We start from the raw sequence: 6,013 nt of genomic DNA, 5'->3' as shown, positions 1-6,013 counted from the left end.
TAGGGTATATATCAGACATATCTATAAACCTTCTTGCTTCTAGGACTTTTTTGAGCTGAATATAAGGATATTAAGTAACGTGATAGCAGCAGGGATGCATAATTGAATGAGGGTGAACTAATCCTTCTGCTTGACTGAGAGTATGGCAGCCTGTATATGTAATGCTTATTTTTACATAATATGTTATTACTGAGGCATATGAATATTGGAATGTACGTGTGTCTAGTTTAGGGTAAAAAAACCCAACAAGATTCCCTAGTAGCATTTTCAGATTTTAATGAGGCAGTGTTATTTGGATACTAGCAGAGTCTCTGGCACGTATTGCCGGTTATGTCAAAATAAAAAAAGGGTGTTCCAGAGAAGGAAGTGTCCTTTTCCAAATTATGACTGCATTTTTTAGCCTGGTTTCTTACAGAAACAACTTTGCAAAGTCACACTGTGTGTCTGTGTGTTTTTTCTTCCAACTTTTAACTTGGCCTCTAGCAATCAGGTTTATTACAAAAGTGCAGATCTCAAATATGCTAAAGACTCAACAAATTTCATGCAAATGTTACTCAGGTGCAGAAGAGATGTTCTGTAAATCTGTGAAGAAGTGGCTCAGAGTTCACACAGCCATTCTGTGACTCTGTTAGTGGAGGATCCGTATGTGAGAAAGTCCTTAGTAATACCCCAACTGTAAGAAAAGTTTCTGTTGGAACTGGCATCTCTTAGACATCATGATTATTCAGAATTCATTACTTCTAGAAGTATCTAAGGTATATAATGCTCAGTTATCACATGTTCTCTTGCTTTTCAATGTACCCTTGGCTACTGAATACTCTACGTGGACATTAAGTATCCTCTGAAATACTTGTCCATTAATTCTACCAACAACTTCACTGTGTTAAAATTGCATTCCATCTGTTCATCTTGAAAGTACAAGAACCTTTAAGAAATGTAACAAACTTTGAACAAGTGATTGTTTGAGTTAGATAAGTATTGAATTAGCTTTTGCCACACATTCTTATCCCAATTAACTATATTGTGAAGACTGAAGTAGACTAAAAATCTGGGATAAAGTCCCGTCTTATCAAGGGAGCAGATTTTCATGTTTAGAATTCCAAATTCTTACTATTCTTGAAGCAAGGAGCTCGACTGTACTACCCGAGAATGAGTTGTTTCATGATGACTGCACTTAAGTTGAGCTCTTCCTGAAGGTTTTATCCCAAAAGAAAGGGTGAAGTCTAAACACAGAATTAGAAGCCACAGGTTCCAAACGGGAGTCTCACGAGTAGTCAGAAATGCTTAATGGACTTCCGTAGAGGCTCTAAAAGATAACCAAGAAAAGCAGATAAATCTGCAAATGAAGGATCACCTAAATGTGCCATAATCCTATATGGAGGCATGCTGTATGCATCTTCAGGCATGTTTCTCTTTCTAATAAGTTAAGTTGTTACAGAAATGCAAGTGGAGCTTAAGGAACGTGGAAGTTGCTGTGAACATACAGTTTTCTCTGCTTTTGGTTAAATTTATCTAAAAGACATGATGGCATGTTACAAAAGAAAGCTCCTAATTTTGACCCTGGGTATATTTCCGTCCTATTTATTTATTGAATAAGGTTGAATTACTAGTATTTACAATGTCAATTACAATGATGCCTACAAGACTTTGAAAATATTAAAACATTTAATTTAAAATGATTACTTAAAATTATTATGTTGGTCATGACCTCTTATGTTAACATAGTAAATATCTTGCAACATCATGAAAAAATAATTTGCAGGTTGCACATTTAATTCTGGGAAGAGTCACAGTTGTAGAGGTTACTTCATGGCTCGAATGAGTCAGATTGTTTCCTGTGCTTGTGTAGTGCTGTTTTCAGTGTCACTGCTTAATATCTGGCAATGCTGGAACAGCAGCAGTAGTATAGAAATTGTTTAATGTATTTTCAGGGTTGCTTTATCAATAGTCTTCTGAAAATGACATCTTTCTCAAGCAGATAACTAATTGCTCTCTAAGCAAAACACCTTGTTTTTTTTCTCTTGAATTGTCTATTAAGCACAATAATAATATGCAGATGAAAAAACAGATGTTCAAAAGAGAAAGAAAAAATAATGAGACTAAATATTATGATTCCTGAATGAATGGTATGAATAGGTCAGGAAAAGTAAACAAAGAGAATGTATTTTGAGAAAATGTAAGAGTGGTGCAGTAATTTAATAATGTTAGTCTTCAGCGTTAGAAATATTTTTCTTTGCTTTTCTACAACTAAAGTGTAAATGTGAAGATTGACAAATAACTGAACTCATGTTCACGTAGAGATTAGCTTTTCATTTGTATTTGAAACGTACTGGGGTTTCAGACTCACTCTTGTTGCAGTTATGACAGCTGAGCAATAATATATAAATTATTACTCAAGTAATGGTTTTAATAGGACTACTGTGGCTTAGCATAATGTGAATAAAAGTGTTAGCTTGGGTTTACAGAAGATAAACTGTGGTGATGGATGTGCCTCTAACATACCATCAGGCAGTTTAGTAGTCAGGAATATTTTTATTACAGGTTCTGTTCTCACCGGGGTGGCTATAATTACAGTTGCAGGAATTAGGGCTACAGCTAATGCAGGTCAGCGAGAGAGGGAGATGAGAGAAGACTTGGGTGCTCACACGAGAAAAATGCCATGAGGAAGAACCAAGATGACAAGGAACCCGAGGTGGACAGGATCCTTGGTGGGCCTGAGTGAGGGAGTTCTGATCTTGTGGCAAGACCGAAGCGTCACTGGGCTCAGTTAATCACCATATTAAACGTTGAGGTAATGAGCAGGACACTTGCTTGGGGTTCAGAGAGACAAACCTGTTGCTTCCCCTTACTCTTACTCTTTCTTATTACATTTAAGAAATTGAACTTTCCTTATGGTCCTTTGTTGTGGTTTATCTGTTGGTTGTAACTTGTGTTGCCTTAACCTCTTAGAATTTTACACTTACGTGTCTGTGTTGCTGTAGATTAATTTTTAGGATGCATTTTAATGAGTGGTTAAAACTGTCTCAGTGCAGGGTGCTGCAGATAGATTTCCCCTCTGGAGTTGGGTTCTCTGCTGGTGCCCTGCTTTGTGCTTGAGCTGTCCCTGTCCCCTTGTGTGATTGTGCTGTGGGTGGCATCAGATAACCCTGCTTGGAGACCGGTCTTTCCTCTTCCCTGGGTTAGTTTTCCTCTGGATCAGTTGATTCCTCTCCCTGCAGGAGTTCCTGTGCAGGAGACACTGAAAATACCTCACTTCAGTGACAGGGAATGAGGGATCAATTAGCTACTTTGGCTGGAGCCTGCCAGTAGGTTGGTTTCAACCTCAAACCTAGTTTTTAATTTTTTCCTGTTTTGCACAGTGTATGATTCCTTTTCAGACTCTCAGATCTTAAAATAAATCTTGATACACCAGTCCGTTTCAGCAGCCTATTGCAGATCAGATCTAGAAAGAAATAAAGAACTGACCCTGACAGTAAGATAAATTCAGTTGTGGGTCTTGGTGCATCTCCTCACGCAGAAGAGGAATTGCTTTAAGAAATGAGGAGTGGGGCTGGTATCTGACAGTGGCTTCAGGTTCTGCCTGATGCAGTGATGGATGATGAGGCAATTGAGAGGGTTCACCATCTGGCAGACATTCCCGTAGTTTGAGACATCTAATACTTGATGGTGTTTAGATAAGTATTCTAGAAATTAGAAAAAAGACTCTAACTTGACAGGATATATAAATACTGTAGTTCTTCGAGACTTTTTTTGTTGTTGAAACACAGACACTGGTGGTAAATCTGAGGTTGCACATGATGCTCTATGCCAAATAAAATGTTGTTATAACTTGCTTCCAACTGTTCAAATAGAGTTTGTGCACATCTTGAGTGAGTCTTAAAGAGTCTGGCTGTTTCCTCCTCGCTGCGTGGTTCCCTGGGCAGGAGAAAGGCTTGGGAAACTGATGATGACACATGGGTGCCCTGTTCTTGTGCTGGTGTCTTCTGCTTGTATCTGGGAGAGGCACTGTAATGAAAAATTAGTGTGTGCATGATACAGGGTAAAATAAAGAGGAGTTAATAAACGTGGGTTTCTTATCCTCCTCAAGAATTGATCTGGAACAAACTGTAGTTTATTTACTAAAAATAATGTCCTTTTTTTTCTTTACTGTAAATGGAGAGTTGTAGTATACAAACAACTTCCCTCGTGAATCGGTTGTTTCTTTAAGGGCTTGAACTGGGATTATATCATTTAAACACAGTTGCTGGGGTGACGTGAGATGATCGATGTGTTTGTGTCCACTTACCGTGCCAATTTATTTCTGCAGTTTACTGTTTCCCAGGAATCTTTTACTCATTGATTGCTTATGTCTTAGATGCTGTGTAAATATTTAATGATTTGAATTAATTAATATAATTACTTGTTTCTTGGATGGTTTTTTTGTGTGCAAAACCACTTTTTGTTTAGGACAGATAGCCACCATGCATATGTAGGATGGAAATTGGAGAAATAGCTATCAGTGTCCTGGCGTGGCCAGGGCAGAGGGGGGATTGTCAGGCTGCCCCCATTCACCCTTTCCCTGGCGAGAGCCACCGTCTGTCCCAGCCCGGTAGCAGTTTGTCCGTGGAAACCACCAGGGTGTGTTTTGTAACGTCACGTATCTGTCAATCCCCCTCGTTTTCTGCACCATAATCTTGGCCCCCACCAGGTGCTCACCAAGCTGCTGGTGAAGCTGCCCCAGCACCAGGTGTCCCTGGCAGCAGGTGGCTTCTCCAGGTAATCCCCACCGTCACCGTGAGGTCCATCCCCTGCTGTCCCTCCTGTTGCTGCTTCCCACAGTCCAGGCAGCGTCCTCCAGTATTTATCCTGTCATCTTTTCCTGGACAGCCTGGAGTTGAAAGGCTTTCTGATTTACCAGTCGTGTGATGGTTCTGACCCTTCATACGCCTTTTCTCAGGCCAAATAATAGTGGAAGTTTTAGCACACTCGTTTTTCTTTTTTTCTCTGAAGCAAATTCCTGCTGGCTTCAAAAAGAAATTAGCTGGAGTAATGAATTATAGCTTAAACTGATACTAAATTTATAGAGTTTTATAGTCTTTGATTATGTTGGATGCTTCGCCTAGACTGTTGTAGACTTTAATCCCAGATGGCTGGGGAATAAGGAATTATTAAACATTATTATTAATACTAAGTAGAACCAGCTTGCACAGTGTTAAAAAAAAAGTAGACAAATTAGTTTTGTCACATGTTTTCAGAGTTGATACATTTCGTGAATGTGTGTGCTGAAGGGTTGCCAGATTGTTTATTTTCATTATTCATTTGTCTTTGCTGGCTGACCTCTGCATCCAGGATGATTCACTGGAGCTGGATCTAGTTTCTTATATTTTTACTTTTACTTTACTGATAGAAGGACCACGTTGCATTTCTGACATAACTTAAAGCTTGTAAAACGAACCAGTGTAGTTATTAATGGGTTTCATCGGCTAATCTAGCGGCTTTAGGAAATGTCAGCATGTGTTGAGTGCAGTGGGGGCTGCGTGCTCTGCTTCACGTGCTCTCACGTGCAGATTTAACTGTGAATCACTGTGTTTTGAGTCGAGTGTGCAACAGGATCAATATGATTTTGAATTATTTCAGTCGTCTTGTTATGTGCAAATGCCTGTATATGTCTGTATGAGGATTTTATCTGAGGGTCCCGGCTCTGGCCACCCACATGCAGACAGGCAAGAAGGGGAAGCCACAGGGAGGGATAATTCTGCAATTTTACAGTAAGTTACAAAATACTGTTTTATTGGTTGAGCTTGTGGGTTTTACACTTGATAGCGTTTATACCACTGTGTCAACGCACTTTGTAACATGTCTAATGAATTCCAAGAGTTTAAGGAATTTGCTGGGCACAGTGAATTGCAATCTGTTGATGGCAGTGGAAAGCAGAGAGTGAGAAGAGTGTAGTGAGGGACACACGAAACCCTTGTCATCTGTTCAGCAGAGCTGTAGCTTCAGATATTTTTGCAGTTGTCCATAGATCAGAGGC

The sequence above is a fragment of the Calidris pugnax genome, unplaced genomic scaffold (assembly GCF_001431845.1).
Source record: "Calidris pugnax isolate Ruff unplaced genomic scaffold, ASM143184v1 scaffold64, whole genome shotgun sequence".
NCBI lineage: Eukaryota > Metazoa > Chordata > Aves > Charadriiformes > Scolopacidae > Calidris > Calidris pugnax.
This window is presented reverse-complemented; position numbering follows the sequence as displayed.